The sequence below is a fragment of the Grampus griseus genome (genome assembly GCF_964374135.1).
Source record: "Grampus griseus genome assembly, chromosome: 13".
Taxonomy (NCBI): Eukaryota; Metazoa; Chordata; class Mammalia; order Artiodactyla; family Delphinidae; genus Grampus; species Grampus griseus.
Genome location: NC_139007.1, coordinates 68,201,420 through 68,219,378, shown reverse-complemented (window position 1 = coordinate 68,219,378; position 17,959 = coordinate 68,201,420). Strand labels below are relative to the sequence as shown.

Below are 17,959 nucleotides of genomic sequence, written 5' to 3'. Positions count from 1 at the left end.
AAAGCTCAAATAATAAATAATTAATTTTTTTAGAAATTGAAAAGAACACAGCACTGGTGAAGCGGGGGAAGCCCTAGCAGATATTAACACCTATTATAAGACAATAATTAAAAGCGTGATACTTTTGCCCACCTGAAAATTAGATAAATGGACACAAATAAAACATGGAGAAATATACCAATTATATATAAAATATTAGTTTATGAAGAAGCAGCCATCAAAAAATAATAGGGGAGGAAAAAATTTAAGCAACTAGATGATGTAATTGACTAGCAAGAATGTATTTCTCTCTAATCCTTACCAAAGACCCCATAATATACCTCAAGAACATCAAAGAATTAAAAATGCAAACATCAGTAACAGAAGTATTACTAGAAAATAAAGTGGAATATTTATCAGTACTCTGGGATAATAACTTTCTATGGGATTTGAGGTTGTGGAAGAACTCTCAAAGAAAAAGACAACCAAATCTGATTATATAAAATTTGAAATCTCTATGCAACAAGAAAGAATGATAAATACTAAAAATTAAAGCAAGAGATTGGAAGAAAATATTTGCACAAAACATAATAGACATTAGGTAGGTACACAAAATTATGTGAATAGACAACCTCAACTGATAAGACGATATACAGAAAGACAATCATAGGAGATAAAATATTCTCAATAAAAATATGAAATGATAGTATCTGCTCTTTAGCAAATAAATACAAATTAAAAATAAGATACTAATTTAGACTTATTAACGTAGACAAAAATGAGGGGGGGAAATCACAATACAATGTTTATCGATGCTTTAGTTACTAGATGGAAAGAATAAAATTGAAAATACTATTGTGTATTTATGCTGCTGTCAGTGGTAGGTGTAGGTATCTAGATGTCAACAGAAAGGAGAAAATGTTCGTGGCACTCTAAGTTTCAGCAAAGGGCAATTAATACCTTGAGAAGTTTTCTAATTAAACAACAACAAAATTATGCTGACTACATGGAATTTTCTTCTACCAACTGTTAAGCTTTTCAGATGAGTTGACACTACTATAGTTTTGACTCTTTAAGGGATAAGCTTCATCCTCTAAAGAGTTCTACATTTCCAAAAGGAGAAAAATATTACAGTTCACCACCATAGCTTTTTATTAAAAAATTCTCATTCTCAATGAAAACATAAAAGTTGACATAATTTACAAAAGTATTCAATTGGATTCACAGTGGTTAAACGCGTCACCCACCTACACTGCAGCAATAAACCAAGCTCGAACTGTGCAAAATAGAAAATGTAAGAACAAATGTTTAGAATTATTTCCTCACCATTCATATACTCCCTATATACAATATTTATAGTAAAAGCAAGAAAAAAATGAGAACATATATTGAGTATTACTTGCAATACCAAGGAATATGCCAAAGCATGGAAGTAAAGATGTGAGAAAACACTGCAGATGGTCATCATAGGACACCCATGTCCATTCACGTAAAAATCACACTTCCAGTCTGAGTTATATTTCACTTGCACTCTAGTCTTTAATTCCAGTTTTTAGTATCAACGTTGTTTTGAGATGCTGGATGGTGTAGATATGTTTATGTTGACTTAAATGAGATACAGCAGAGCATTCTACACCTCCATCTACATCTAGTAAACGCTGCCCCATGATGACCTAATCCTCCCTTCTCTGCGATCAGCCAAATGGATGGTATCCTTTTTTTCTTTTTTTGAACCAGGGACTGAACCTGGGCTTTGGCAGTGAACGTGCCAAGTCCTAACCACTGGACTGCCAGGGAATTCCCCAATGGATGGTATTAGCATCCATTGGGGAATTAGCATGAGTTGAGCTGCTAAACCAGGTAGAGGCTACCAACTGCAATACAAGTGCTGCATCCTCTCTCAGCAGAGCTGAGAAAGTGAAGTGGAAAGATGAGAAGTCAGAGCAGACACTGACCTCTAAGCAAAGGTTCTGCAACCTTGGTCTATAATAAGACCCAAAGGCAAATCTGTCAAGCGCCCTCCTAGGCCATAATCATCAGATTCTTAAAATTAACTCTTAAAAAGCTGTAATATAATCTCATGATTTTCAGAGCTTTAAGTTTACATCATTTTACTGTATATTACATATTAAAATATTAACAAATTAGCTTCTAGCAATGGCACATTGAAAGAGACACACAGAAACTTCCTTCCCTGTTCCTCAGCATCTATTTTATTCAATAAATGAAGGAGTCATTTTCTTGTTCTCTCTTTGCCAGTGTGTGCACTCACATACTATAAACACACACCACGCACACACACACACATGCATGTGAAGGATGGGTCAGTTTTGAACTACAGAGACCAAAAGATCTTCCTTTGTTTAAAAAGAGGTCCCTTGTCTTATAACCAAAGCCAGGCTCATAGCTTCTATTTTTATATAAATCGTGTTTCATAAGAGTGGGACACTTTCTCTGACCTTAGATTAAGCTGCGTTCCTGACTCCATGATCTCACACTTTCTTATACCTCCTCTTTCCTAATATTCATCATATTCCATTGTTAATTGTTTCATTGCTTGTCTTCTTTGCTTGCCAATAAGCTCCATGGGGTCAAGGGCTGTACTTACTGTGTTTGCCATGCACCCCAAAATGTCCAGCTAATAGAAGAGGCTCAATAAATATCTGTTGAATAACTATGCTTGCTAGACTGATTATGTCTTTCAATCCTTTTTGATGAGGCTAGGTGTCCTGTACACCAAGATGAAGAAGACAGTCATTGCCCTCAAGGTGCTCACAGGCTGGTAGGGAGGATAATGATAAAAAAATGTAATAATAGGGGGACATATGGGTTTACTTTCTGAGCTCAGTAGAAAATGGTGAACTCAACTGGATAAGGGGAAGGGAAGGCTTCCTAGAGAAGGTGATGTCTGAGCTGATTCTAAACGGTTTAACAGGGGTTAGCGGGCAAGGAGAAGGGGAAGGGACCAGGCAGAGACAACCTGAGCAAAGGCATAAAGCATTGAAGGTATAGGAACTAGAGCAATTTGGTACTGCAGGAGTGAACCAAACATATCAATATGTGCTAGGAGTTTTACCAGATTATTCTTTAGGTGACTAACATTTCCGACAATGACCTGACTCAAATTCAGTGTTTTTCCTTTTGAAGAAAAATAATTATTCCCCATTTCAATGAATCAGATAATATATTTTCCTGACACAGTTAATCTGTCTCATCCTATTAGACAGTCATTTAAAGCTTTAAGACAGCACCTCAAAGTTTCATCTGGCATAAGATTTTTCTGGAAAATCTTACTCTCCTAGGAAGTTTACTGATTCTTATAAATTCACTGATTCCCCCCCCCCCCCCGGCTTTTATCTACAACTATTCCAGGAATTTGGCATCTCTCCCCCAGTTATCAAGATAGTAAAAAGCCAAGCCAGAAACATCTGCCTCTCTCCAGCAATCCTGGTCAGAAGCCAGCCAAGGAATTTGGGCCAGGCTCCCCATTGGCCACACCAGGAATATGCTATGAAAGACAAGGGGTGAATATCACTATATCAAGCCTGCTGGGATTAAGGCTCAGGTGCTCCTCTGTTCCACAGTTCCCATGGCTTCTTGCTAATCTGAAAAATTCCAATAGGCTTGGTCACCCTCAAGGGCATAATGGTTCAGGGCAACGGGTCTTAAACCATAGCATGGATCAAAATCATCTGGGGAAAATGTGTTGAAAATGTCGATTCATGGGCTCCACTTTTAAAGATTCTGTTCTAGTAGATCTTGAAAGTTGGCCTGGACTTCCCTTTCTGTTTTCTTTTTGTTGTTGTTCCTTGGTTCATAGAGGATGTTTTAAAATATCTCAGGCAATTCTGATCTTATAACCTACAGGCTACATACTGAGATTCACTGGAACAGTCTGGGGCCTGTCAAAGGCTTATAAAAAAGGGAAAGGGGAGGATGGAGAGAAGAGAGAGAAAATGTAGCTTAATATCACAAAATTGTTTACCATTTAACAAGGGTAAAGCCTTGAATTGCAGCAAAGACCAGCACTTCTGTCGGTGGTCTGGACAGCCTGGGTGTTTGGTTAGCTTTCTCTACTGTGCACCCCACTCCACTCATCCTAGCCAAGCCTCACCTGGCTCTTCTGCGACTAATCTTCCCAGGATGAAGGCTACTGTCTTCTTGCTCTCTGGTTGGCTATTTGAAATCCTTAAGGGCCTTAATGCCAGCTTTCTGGGCTTCACTCATCAGGGCAATGATCTGGGTTAGAAAGAAACGGCAAGGCCCTCGCAGAGAACGCTGTCTTCCAGAGAAATGTAGTGGATGATGTGATACTCAGATCCCTTCACGACCAAGGCCCCTGTTCCCCCGGCTGCCAGGAACATTGGCTGCGGAAGGTTCACAGCTCCAGGAATTGCCCTTGACTAAAGGGAGTTGCTTTGTCCAAGATTACACTTTCTGCCTGAATGCAGGCCACGTGATGTTGGCGATACAGTGACCAGCTCCCTTGCTTCATGGTGGCAGAATGATTCTGAAGGGCCATCCCACCTCCAAAGCTCCCCACTGTTGAGACCACCATTGTACGTGCGCTGCAGTTAATTCTTCCCTCTGCGTAATCCTGCTGCCCTCCCTCCCTGCCAAGTGTTATTCCCAGGGCACCTCCTCATAAATTTGTGTGCAAATCTCAGTTTGTTTCCAGGAAACCTGACCTAAGGTACTGGACTTGCCTCTTTTAGTCAAGTAGTGAGAGCACAGCATACTGGGCCTCTGCACCTTACTTCTTGGGTAACGTTGGGTGGTCCCCTAATCTCTCCCAGGGTCTCTTTCCTCATCTATAGAATTCGAATACAGACAACAATAGTAATAATACTTATTATATCTGTTTTGCCAGGCTTTTATGAGAATTAAAGGAGAAAATATCCATGAGAGTACTTTGTAAGTAATGAAGAACTGTACAGTCTTGTCAGCTGACATCACTATATGTTGGTTTACCATGTGATAATCAGGAAAGAGGAGAGGAAGAAGTGGGATATCTTCTAATATTATACAATTCATCTTACACACTGTGCCTGACTTTATCTGAAATTAAAAGATTTGTGTCACTAGTCAATACACCCAGGCACATAATAGAAAATTTTAAAAAAAAACAACCCAGGAGGTAAGACATGCATTGCTGCAACCCTGAAACTGAAACAGAAGTGACAACAATCCTTGTTCACTCTTTTTCCATATGAAGATAGCAGGAGAGTTATTTCCACTACTCTGAAAAGTCAGAATTCACATGATTACCCAAAAGGTTATGCAATGAGCAATGAAATGTCATTTTATATCTCTGAACAGAGAAACAAGTAAAACAACTGGGTATACAAAATGGGGAACACTTTTCTAAGCAACTTGTTATTTCTGGATTACCTTGATACCGTATCCACTAAAAAGAAAAAAAAAGTACATTAACTGAAAACATTTAATTAGCTCAAGAAAGATAACTGGAAATTACCAATCCTAAAACGTCTCCCTACTAAAAATTACCAAATTATTGAGTCTTACAAAGAACTTGAATGAGATGCACAGATAATGTCTGGTATCCACAGACTCAGAAGGAGTGACCAGCAAATGACTTACCCTGACAGACGGTTTCATTATCAGCAAAAGTCACAGAATGGTTAGCATTCGGAGGCTTAGAGACCTACCAGAGCCCCTAACTCTCGCAATGCTCCGCTCTCAGGGAAACCACAGTCAAAATGAGGAGGCCAGACAAACCCACATGCAATATTAACCAAAACCCTTCCCTGTATTGTTCTCTGAGCACTGAATGAATTACAGGCAGGCATAGAGGAATTTAGACCAAGGGGTAAACATGTGGGCTGGATCACCCCGGAAGGCTTCATGTCAAGTCTCATATAATGAGAAACTATAAATATCTAGATTTCCTGGTAAAGCTAAAGAAATGCTGAATGAAACATTTTGTTTGTACGTGGAGAAAACATTTCAAAACTTCTAGTTTTAGATATTTGAACATTTTCAAACTTCCAGTGAGTTTGCTGATTCATTTAGGTACAACATTAATTCAACGTCTATAATCCTTACATGGTCCAAAGTAGAGGCCCCTGAGGAAAAAGAGAATTAGACCGTGTTTGCTGAAGAAAACTCAGAGAATTATTCAATGCCAAGGTAGGCCGAATCATGAAATGATGAGAATAGTGAAGAGTTGGGGTCAGATTTTTTTTTTTAGGGGGGGGAGGTGGGGTTGTTAGTCAAAAATATCTTTGTCGGGACCAAAGGAATCGACCTGAAAATAGAAATGAGGGCCCGAACCAGGAAACCTGAATCATTTTGCTCAGCAAAAATCAAGAAAACAGGGGACACAGCAGGGCCAGCTTCACTTACCAAGATTCTGGAAGTTAGAAGCAGGAGGGGCTGGTAAGTACCTGCTTTGGGGTGAAACCAGAACAAAATGGTCCCAGAAGGCAGATTCTAAACCAGGAGTATAAGATCTGGAGCTGTTATGGACCTGCCTGCATCTGTTAGTAAATCTTCTACCACCAGACTCTGCTCTGTAGATTAATACCCCCTGGCCAGCCTTTCTGCTTCCCCGTGGGAGCGATACTACAGATCTTAGCGACAAAATATTGAGTGCATCTAAGAAACACGAGGTGCTAAACTGAGGCACTGGGAGGACAGTTGTGTGGAAGCTGTGGGAACCTTCGGTCACTCCATTAAAATGTTTTAAATTCCCAGGAGAGATGTTCTGATTATTCTAGGTTTATTCCTAGACCAACCAGGTATTTCTTGGGGTGAAGGTGGGGGGGAGGGAGGGGTGCCACAGCACAACAGGACCAGAGGGAGCCCCATCTCATGTATTGGTTGGGCTATTCCTGGTTGAGGGAGAATTGTCAGGATCAGGAGAGTGACTCTACTTTGAGTTCACCACAGTGTCTAAAACATCATTCATTCATTCATTCATTCACTCGTTCATTCATAAAGACACCATATCAGAGCAGAGTGGTTAAGAATGCAAGATCTGCAAAGGGAAAAGGTGAGGAGGAAGGATAAATTGGGAGTTTGGGATTAACATATACACACTACTATATATAAAATAGATAATCAACAAGGACCTACTGTATAGTACAGGGAACTCTACTCAATATTATGTAATAACCTATGTGGGAAAAGAATCTGAAAAAGAATCGATATATGTATATGTATAACTGAATCACTCTGCTGTACACCTGAAACTAACACAAAATTGTAAATCAACTCTAATATAAAATAAAAATCATATCAAAAAAAAATTTTTAAAAGCAAGCAAGGTCTGGAACCTGACGCTTGGGATCAGTTTCCTGGCTCTGACAATTACTAACACTGCACTTCCTTCACCAGTGAAAAGTAGTTAACTATAGTACCTACCTCACAGAATTGCAATAAGGAGTAAAAGACTTGATTCACGTAATGAGCCTAGAATAGTGCCTAGAACATAATACGCACTCAATAAACTTTAGCTATTGTTAGTATTCATTCAAAAATGTTTCACGAGTACTGACTATATGCCAAACGCTGTGTGAGATCCTCATCATCCTTGAAACCAAACCAACTCTTCCATTTATGTTCCTACCTTAGTCATTAACTAGAAACGCGGGAGTCATCCTAACCTCCTCCTTCTCCCTCATTGCCCACTTCTGGGTTCTGTGGCCAGGTTCCACCTACTGAACATCTGTCAGCTCCTTCTCTCTTTTCCATTCCTCACTGTCACTACTTGACTCGAGCCTTCTTTAATTTCTCATCTTGAATATTACAACAATCTCTTCTGTGTCTCCCTAAGGCCAGTGCCACTCTCATCCAATCTATTCTCTCTCTTGATTCTAAGTTGTCTTTTTAAAACAGGTATCTGACAATATCATTCGATTGACTAAAGTCCTTTACAGGATAAACTCTGAGCTCTTACATGACACACGGACCTTCATGACCTGGCCCAGCCTGTCTCTCCAGGCCCCTCCCCAGCTGGTGTCCACCCCCAAACAGGCTGATCCTTCTGCTGGGTGGTCTAGTCCTCCATCCGCTGATGACTCCTCCTCTTACATTAAGGTTCATTATTTAATGAATACTTACTGCCTAACACTTATCATGACTGAAGCCTGTGCCAAGTTCAGGGAGTACAATGATGAAGATCACACTCAACCCCTTCTCATAGAAAAAGTAATTTTGACGCTCTTGAGAGAGAAATAAAGTATGGAAATTAAGGTAAAGTTGTCTCCAATTTACCACTGTTTCCGTCACTAGTTGGATATCTTACGGAATTGGAGAAGCTGAATATATTCTGGTATCAGGTCCAAAAGCACCTCAGCATGATTCCAGTCCCAACAGTGGATTTACTCATTTTGAGTCATACAGCTATAATGCATTAGAAAAGGTTGATTTGAACTATAAAAAACAGTGATCAGAAAGTTGCTTCAATATAGAGTTATAACGTTTTTATGCCATTAATCAGTCACTTAAAAATGCCTGTGACTGTCTAGGGGTAATAACAGGCTAGACTTATTTTTACATGGTTATTAGATAACATGAAATATAGTCAATTCAGAATCTCTAAAAATCATGCCTTTCTAATTAATATATTTTTAAATCACTTATTGAAAGAAACACTGACGAATAAGCTCAACAGGCTGCCTACAAAGACAAGTAGATGATTAAACCCAAAACCTTCCTCGTTCTTCCAGAAATGATGACGCACTTCATTGAAAATTCCAGATCTGCAAGAACTTCAGTCATATTGGGACAGAGGCTCTACTGTGGGCATAGATCTGTCATTGCACTCACCTCCTTCTATTAGATTTTGCAGTGGATTTGCCAGGCTTCTACACCAGTCTTTAGGGCTCTTGTCAGCAAGATCTTGTCTTATTCTCAACTGTATAACCAGAGCTCGGTAAAGAGACTGGCACAGAGAAGGTGCCCAATGACTGTCTGCTGGGCTGAATTCAGCTCAACTCAGCTCCAACAGTGATGCTGTCCACTTCTCTATTGTGCCCCTTCCTAAGAGCTGCTAACCTGCTGCAACAGACCTATCAGCTTCAACATTTTAATTTCTTAGCTCCAATTGGTATCCACCATCTTCACAACTTTTCATGTGGCACTAACTTACTAAAGACAAACTGTCCAAAATATCTTGATTCAGAGTGACATACAATCACCAGGTAATGTGACATACTTCTACAACACCATCCCAATGAAAGTAATAACAAACCAGTTATTGAAGAGTGAAATTAATTTTCTCTTGGGCCTCTGTGGCAAAGCGCATGATTTTAATGGTTATCTTACATCAGTCTAGTGACCCTAGCTGGTATGCTGTACCATCAGGTGCTCTTGGAAACAAAACTTTAAACTGTTACTTCCTATACCACCAGCCCCAGTTTAGCAGCGCCTGCATTTCACATCTTAATTTTATTTTAAATACAGCCAGAGCAAACCTCACTTTTCAAAAGTTCATTAACAAAGTCTCACAAGAGAGTAGCGCTATGACTCATTTTTGGATACCCGTGTGGAAATAACAACTCCTCCCTTTGCTGAGAAACGGCTTAAACAAGTGCATGAGAACCACAGGAAGTAATACAGATCTTGGCTACTATGAGCCGAGTCTAGATAGAATTCCCTCTCGGGACGGTGTGGTGCTTCTACGCGCTGCCACTACCTGTTGTCCCCATTCTTCTAAAAAGAAAACAGTCTTATGTGGGCTTGGAAGGAACTATTTCAAGGCAGTATCAACTTCTCCGTATTTCTTGGCTCCTGAGTCATACTGCCAAGTTCAAGTCAAGAAGTCTCCATTCTGGTATTTTGGAGAAAGTGCAACCTAATAGGAAGTGAAGAGATGATCAAACCGAAGTAATGCCTCAACTAATTTTTTTTTTTTTAAAAATCAGCCTTTCGACTCAAAAACAAAAGTAGTCTTGGGTGGATACTGTATAAGGGAAGCCTACAACAGGTTACCTCTGAAATCATTTCTATGAAGCCCTAAATGCGCAGTCCCTTGTCCACTGGGAGAAAAAGCAATCACTCCGCTCGGTATTAGGAACCCAAATGCCGTGTTCCCCGACGTGCCGAGAGGCGGCAAGAGACCCGACATCCCCCCAAAGGCATCCCTCGTGTCCCCGACCAAGCGAGTCGCCCCACAGCTCCCAGCGCACAGCCTAGCGGGGCGCGTCCTCGCTCCTAGGGGCGGTGAACGAGAGAAAAAGAGACCCAAGGGGAGAAACACAAACCAGGAACGGGACCGCGCGTGCGAACCGAGAAGCCCTCTCCAGTGGGCGCCCGTGCCACGCTGGGCGCCGGGCGGGGATGGAAACCCGTGGCGCGACTCCTGGCGGATGGGCTCCCGGCGCCTCCAGCAGCTCCACTGCGACCGCCCCAGCTCCGCGCCACTGCCACCGCCGCATCTGGGCGCCAGCCCGTCACTCCGGGCGTCGGAAGTTCCCACAGTACGGGACCAGGCCCCGCCCCCGGACGGCGGCGCCGGATCCCCGCGCGCCCCGCCCCGCCCCGCCCCGCCCCACCCTGCCCTACCCCGCCCCGCCAGCAGCCAGGGTGCTCCGAACCACTGGGACCCCTCCCGCTCTCGCTTCCGCTTCCTCCCACGCCTGTGCGCCCCCGGATGCTCTGGGCGGAGGAGCTGAGAGCCGCGGAGTGCGCCGCCCGAGGCACGTAACCCTTTTTCCTAGCCACCTCCTCCTTGGCCGCCCCCCAGCGCCGGGGGCGTGGCCCAAAGGCGCGGGACTTTCCGCCGGGATCCCCCAGCGCTGGTGACGTTTGCTGGCCGTGCCGGTGCGTTTCCCGCGCGGTTGTGAGTGCTGGGGTGACTGAGAGGGGCTGCGGCCGGCTCTGCACCTGCCGCGCGACCCTGTCGGCGGGTCCCCCCGAGGCTGAGCACCGCCTTCCCAGAACCCACCCGGATTCAGCCCTTTCCAGTGAGCTTTAAACGCCAGCCCGGTTCATTCATTCATTCGTTCGTTCGATACTAACCTAGCGTCCACACAAGTGCTGAGGATACTGCGTGGCCAAAAGCACCGCCAAGACATTGCCCTCAAGGACCCGGCATTCCAGTGAGGAAAGATGAACAGATAAAGTGTTTATCATGTGAGGTTAGTGGTATCTTGAAAAATAAGGCTGAGGCTTAAAAAGTTAGAAAGTGCTCGAAAAGGGGGGTGAAAAAAAGACCTACATTGATGGGGAATGTCAAAGAAATGCAGGAGCCAACAGAAAGAGCTCCCAAAGCCAAAGGAGGAGCAGCTTAAACAACAAAATGAAGTAGTATTAGATTACAACCTGAAGTAAGAACAAACAAAAAACCCCAAAACAACCTCCCCCGCCATGAGTCCATAGCAATAAATGGTTGGATAGGGAAGTGGTGAAGAGATAGGCTCTCCTTCAGAAGAATTCCTAGTAACTTGTGTGGATACTCCACCTTCAAGGAGTAGAAGCCTAACTTCCCACTCCTTAAGTACAAGGGGCTCATAGTGACTTTCTCCCCAGAAGTACAATATGGAAAAGGCGGGAAAAGAGTAGCTTTACAATGGGGACATCTGAAAAACACTACCTCAGCCAGGTGATCAAGGGGGACGTTAACAGTCATAAATCATATTGATAGTATGTGCTCCTGATATGATGTGATGAAAGTGGCACTTTACCTCTGTGATCTTCCTCCCAGAAACCCATAACCCCAGTCTTGTCATAAGAAAAACAGGCAAATTCCAGTAGTGGGACATCCTACAAAATACCTGACCAATATTTCTCAAAGCTGTGAATGTCATAACAAAACAAGGAAGGTCTGAAAAACTGCCACAGCCTAGAGGATCCTAAGGAAACCTAACAACTAAATGTATGTGGTGTCCTGGATGGGATCCTGGGACAGAAACAGGCCTCTAAGTAAAAACTAAGGAAATCTCAATAAAGTATGGGCTTTCGTTCGTAATTATCAAGACTGGTTCATGAGTTGTGATGATGTACCATACTAATTGTACAATGGTGGTAATAGGGAAAAATGGGAATGAGGGTTATGGAAACTCCCTATATTATCTAAAACCGTTCTAAAAAAATAAAGTTTAGTTTCAAAGTAAAGCAAAGTAAGAGAGGTGAAGGGGTACTATAATAAACTGAAGAAAATAGGTTTATTGCAAAGGCCTCTAAGATAAAACCGTTGAGGGGGGAAGCAGTGTGGATATTTGGGTTAAGACCATTTCAAGCCAAGGGATCTGCAGATGTAAAGGCCTTGAGGCAGGAGCATGCTTGGCTTCTTGGAGTAATATCAGTGTGGGTGGAACAGAATGAATGAGGGAAGAGTGATAGGTGGTGGAACTGGGGTGGGGAAATAGAGCATGTAAGGCCTTGGTGGTCATGATAGTTTTTAAATTTTACTTTTATTGAGAAGGGAAGACATTGAAAAAATTTTAACAGAGGTATGACCTGATGTGGCTTTTTTTTTTCAACCCACTGTTGTGTTGAGGATAGATTAAGGGACAAGAATGGAAGTAGGCCAGCCAGTTAGGAAGCTGTGATGGTTAATTTTACATGTCACCTTGACTAGGCCTGGGTTGCCCAGGTATTTGGTTAAACATTATTCTGGGTATGTTTGTGAGGGTGTTTCTAGATGAGATTAGCATTTGAATCCATAGACTGAGTAAAGCAGATTGTCCTCCCCTGTGTGGGTGGGCCTCATGTCATCTGTTGAAGGCCTGAATAGAACAAAAGGCAGGATAAGGGGAAATTTGCTCTCCCTAGGCCTGACTGTCTTCGAGCTAGGACATCAGTTTTCTCCTGACTTCAGACTTGACCTCAAACTGGAACTCAGGCCATTCACTCTCCTGCTTCTCAGGCCCTCAGACTCAGGCTGGACTTATACCACCACCTTTTCTGGGTCTCCAGCTTGCCACCTGCAGACCCTGGGACTTCTCAGACTCCATAATTACATGAGCCAGTTCCGTATAATACAGTCTAATCTCTCAGTATAGATATAGATATATCCCCTATTTGTTCTCTTTCTCTGGGAAACCCTGACTGACACAATGCCATGGCAGTGGAGCTGGTGAGAATGGGCAGGCTCCGGATCTGTTCCCAAGGAGGGGCTGACAGGACTGGCTGACTAATTGGGTGGGGTGAGAGAGGAGTCAAGGATGAGTCCAGGTTTTTCCTTGGAGCAACGAGAAGAAAAGAGGTTCTTTATGCAGAGGTGGGGAAGACTGCCTGGGAAGTAAGTTGTGGAGGTTGAGGGAGGGGAGGGGAGGTTTGTGAAAAACTAAAGAGTTCCATTTTGGGGCTTCCCTGGTGGCGCAGTGGTTGAGAGTCTGCCTGCCGATGCGGGGGACACGGGTTCGTGCCCCGGTCCGGGAAGATCCCACATGCCGCGGAGCGGCTGGGCCCGTGAGCCATGGCCACTGAACCTGTGCATCTGGAGCCTGTGCTCCGCAACCGGAGAGGCCACAGCAGTGAGAGGCCCGCGTACCGCAAAAAAAAAAAAAAAAAAAAAGAGTTCCATTTTGGACACTTGAAGTTTGGAGTTGTTAAGCTGTCAAGAAGGCAGTTGGATCGGTGATTTTGGGATGATGGGTTCAATCTGGAAGTCTTCAGCACAAACATGATGTGCAGACAGAATTTAGATGTCTGAAGTCTGAGTCCTGGGGCACTCCAAAGTTCAGAGGCCAGGAAGATGAAGAACAAGAAAGGAGAATGAGAAGGTATAATCAGTGAGATAAGAGGTAAACTGACAAAGAATGTTCCGAAGCCAAATGAAAAAATGTTTCAAGAATGGTCAAGTCTATCAAATGGTGCTAAAATGCGTAAAACTAGGATCAAAAACTAAATACGGAGGTCAGTGGTGAACTTGATGAGAAGGGTTTGGTGGTGTGTGGTGACCAAAGACTCCTTGGAGCCCAGAGAAAATAAAAGGAGAGTAAGTGGAGACAGAGGAATGAGGCAGTAGCTGGAAGGAAATGTACAGTCAAGGGAGAATTTTTTTTTTTAATTAGAAGATATACATACTTGTATGCTCATGGGTGTGAGCCAGAAAAGGGAAGGAAAAAGTGACAATGCAGAAGAGAAAAGAGATAATTGCCAGAGCAATGCTCTTGAGTAGATGAGCAGATGGGATCCAGTGCACAGATGGAAAGCTGGGGTTTATTGGGGAAGATAGGGTTCTTCCCTGATGGCAGAGGGGGAGGCAGAATGTATGGGCACAGAAGCTGGTAAATGTGGAGACAGGAATATGTATCATCAATGAAGAAGCAAGACCATCGGCTGAGAGTGAAGAGTAAGAGGAAGTTTGAGAAGAGAGGAGAAAGTAGGAAGTAGCATCTCGGGACAGGGAGAGAGTAAATGGACTTTGAAAATGTAGTCAGATTGTTGAATAGTACTAAGGGTTCATTTGAAGTCCGGGATCATGACTATAAAGGGAGGCCAGTTGGTATAGTTGTGTGTTTTCACGAGCCTCATTTGCCTGCTTGGGCGCATAAAACTAGACAGAGACATAACCAGATATAACCAGAGTTTGGAGCTGCCAGGTGAATATGATAGAGGAGACAGGGACAAGAGTGTTGAGTGTCTATGCAAGGGAATGATTATAATGAAGGACCGTGGCATCTAAACTGACTGACGAGAGAAGAGAGGACATGAATGATAGTGATGAGGCCAAATAAAAAGATATTAGGTTAATGGATTGGAAGTTCCAAGGTGTCAAGAAATTGCGGCAGTTAGCAGGTTAGAGAGATTCAGTTGGAAAAAATACACGTTGGGTTTGAGACAGTGGACTACGCAGGGGTGCAGATATGGATAATGGCGCATTCTAGGGGTTCTCTGCAATCGACCTGACCACCCAGCCAGGCCCCCCGCTAGGTCTTCTGTGTTTCAGATATTTTTCTGGAGATGTTGGCTCTCACCTCCAGTCTAGATTTTTTGAGTCGTGAGTACTTTAGGGCAAAGCTCAGATAAAGCAGGGCCAGCGCTTGAAGAGGGACATAGCTGCCACATAAAGGCTCATCCCCTGTATACTGTGGACATCATCTTGTGTACTACTGCCATCCCTCATTTGAAGGGCTTATAAACGCATTGAATCTTGGGGTTGGAAGGTCATCTATAAATAGTCATTTTATATCCCTACACCATGTGTTCATCACCAACTGCCATTTCATGTTATAGCATGTGTCAGAATCTTCTTCCTTTTTAAGACCAAATAATAGTCCTATTTCAGTGTCTGCTCTCCTTTTCCTGGGGTGTATACCCAGAGATGGAATTGCCGGATTGTATGGTAATTCTATTTTTTTTGTGGGATCATTATACTATTTTTCACAGCAGCTGCGCTGCTTTACATTCATACAGCAATGCACAGGGGTTCCAAATTTTCCACTTCTTTGTTAACACTTGCTATTTTCGTATAAGCTCTTTTTTATTCCCTCTCTATTTGATACCCTGCTGGGCACATGATGCTGTATGAGTCAATAAAGAACTGTTATTAACCCTGTAGAAAAGGGAAATGAGATTAAACGAATCAACTTGTACTCAGCAAGCCCCACCTCACACACCTTGTTGTCTTACCGTACCCACATGTGGCTAATTAAATTTAAATTAATTAAAATTAAGCACATTTTTAAATTCGGCTCATCAGCTCATTAGTGACATTTCACCATAATAACTAGTGCTTATTAGTATCCAATATATTGGACAGTGCAGAATAGAACATTTCCATTATTGCAGACAGTTCTTTGGCTACTATATTGGACAACACTTCCTTTTTTTTTTTCTTTTTGGACAGCACTTTCTAGATCCTGGTAGCCACTTCTTTGTCTCACAAATCATATTTGGATAAGCTTTTCCAGAACTGGACAGCAAAATTTAAGATAAAAATCCTTCTTTTAGAAGGGAGGAAATACGCTGCCTAAAATGTCTGTGGCTCTTTGGCACATAAATGACTGCTCTGTGAATTCTCAAAAGTTTTATGTTTGAATATTAACTTGGACTTTTAGTGATCATGTGTTTCTGTTGCACTTGATAATTACCTTTATGAACACAGACTTATAAACTATTTAAATCTTTCTTTACGTCCTTTGAAACACTTACCTACTAAACCATAAGTTTTGAAAAACATTCTCAGAATCACAGTGGAGGCTGTGTCTATTCTACTTACTACTGTTTACTCAAAGCCTAGCACAATACCTCAGACATTGGAGACTCTCAATAAATATTTGTTAGATGATGAGTGAGTGAATGACCAAAGTAAGCCCCGAGCAGAACTTGGGGAAGCTCAGGGTACTGAGAGAGCATTTTTAGAGGGTGGCAGGCAGGCATAACAAAATTTAGGAATATGTCTCTAGCATTGATATAGCTTAAAAAGACTTTCTTTTTTTAAACAGAACATGGAATTTAAGTTATGTTCTTTTATCCCACTGTTGAAAAAGTAGCTTTAAAATTCCTATAAGGTTCTTGTCTATTGCATGTTTATAAAACTTCAACTCTATTTTATGAATACTTGCCACCAATGAATATAACAAGAAAAAATGAATTCTAGATTTTATAATGTCAGCATGTGTGCAGATATCTTCTGTTTGCCCCTTCAGATCCACTTTCTACTACCCTCTATCCTGCTCTCAACCCTGGGAGGTTGATCTGAAAGGATTATTCTAACAGGCTCTTGCGCTCTTTGCTTCCCTTGGGTTTGGCTAATAGGAAACTCTTGCAGGAGAGCAGAAGCAGGGGATGAGGTCAGGGAATTTATTCGAAACAGAAGGGATCTCTGTGTCCCTCAGCATAAGCTCACCGTTCCTCTAAGGTGATCTGTTCTATGTGATTCCCTCTCCCTTCGTTCCAGATACCACTCTCTACTCAGGATTCTCAGGGCTGGGTTATGACAGCCCAGAGGTCCCTACAGTTCCCACTGTGCCTACACCTTTATAATAGTACCTTTATTTATAAACCTTCCTTGAATTGCGGGCTTCTCACTGTTGTGGCCTCTTTCGTTGCGGAGCACAGGCTCCGGACGCACAGGCTCAGCGGCCATGGCTCATGGGCCCAGCCGCTCTGCGGCATGTGGGATCCTCCCGGACCGGGGCACGAACCCATGTCCCCTGCATCGGCAGGCGGACTCTCAACCTCTGCGCCACCAGGGAAGCCCCGATACAGCATTCTTAAATGGTAGCTAGAACGTAGTGTCCAAATCCCTGCTTTGTTATGTTTATACCTACAGTCTACGAAAATGTTCCCTGATGATATTTTCATCTTCTTATTTAAATCCACTGGTTAGCTTTTTGAAGAAACAATGTTGTATGTCATATGATATAAATTTTTCTCTAGTACACTCAGACTAGAAAAATATTCTCAGATTCACAGACAAATCTTTTTGCATATAGCTTCTCTACATAAAATGTAATTTATGAAAATATAGAAATAAGATTTTATAAAGTAAATAGGTAAATTTTTAACATTTCAGATATCCCAATATCTAATAAGCTCTTTAAAGGTATGTGAGGAAATCATACCTCAGTACTTCAAACAAGCCATCATTACTCAATATACACAGCTTACCAGAGAACAGTTTCTAACCCTTTCTATACACTGAATGTTTCCCTGAAATTCATATGTTAAAACCTAATCCCAATGTGATGGTGTTGGGAGGTGGAGCCTTGGGAGGTGATTCAGTCATGAAGATGGAGCCCCCAAGAATGAGATTCGTGCCCTCATAAAAGAGGCCCCAGAGAGCTCTCTCGCCCCTTCTGCTGTGTGAGGACATAGAAAGAAGATAGCCGTCTATGCACCAGGAAGTGGGCTCTCACCAAATACCAAATTTGTCGGTACCGTGATCTTAGACTTCCCAGCCTCCAAAACTGTGAGAAATAAATTTCTGTTGCTTTCAAGCCACCTAGTCTATTTTTGTATAGCATGTAGCCCGAACAGATTGACACCTTCTTTTTTTTTTTTTTTCAGTACGCAGGCTTCTCACTGTTGTGGCCTCTCCCGTTGCGGAGCACAGGCTCCG

General features: G+C 42.5%; 1 protein-coding gene across 2 annotated transcripts in view; it reads right to left on the bottom strand.

Moving 5' to 3' along the window:
• The window catches only part of STX11 (syntaxin 11), a 39,630-nt gene extending 29,167 nt beyond the window's left edge, over window positions 1–10,463 (bottom strand). The window contains exon 1 of one of the 2 annotated variants that reach the window (XM_082669409.1): window positions 10,209–10,463. The gene's annotated coding sequence lies outside the window, so the exon portion shown is untranslated. The remainder of the gene's footprint in view (window positions 1–10,208) is intronic. The other variant, XM_082669411.1, reaches the window with a different exon arrangement.
• Between the last annotated feature and the right edge of the window lie 7,496 nt (window positions 10,464–17,959).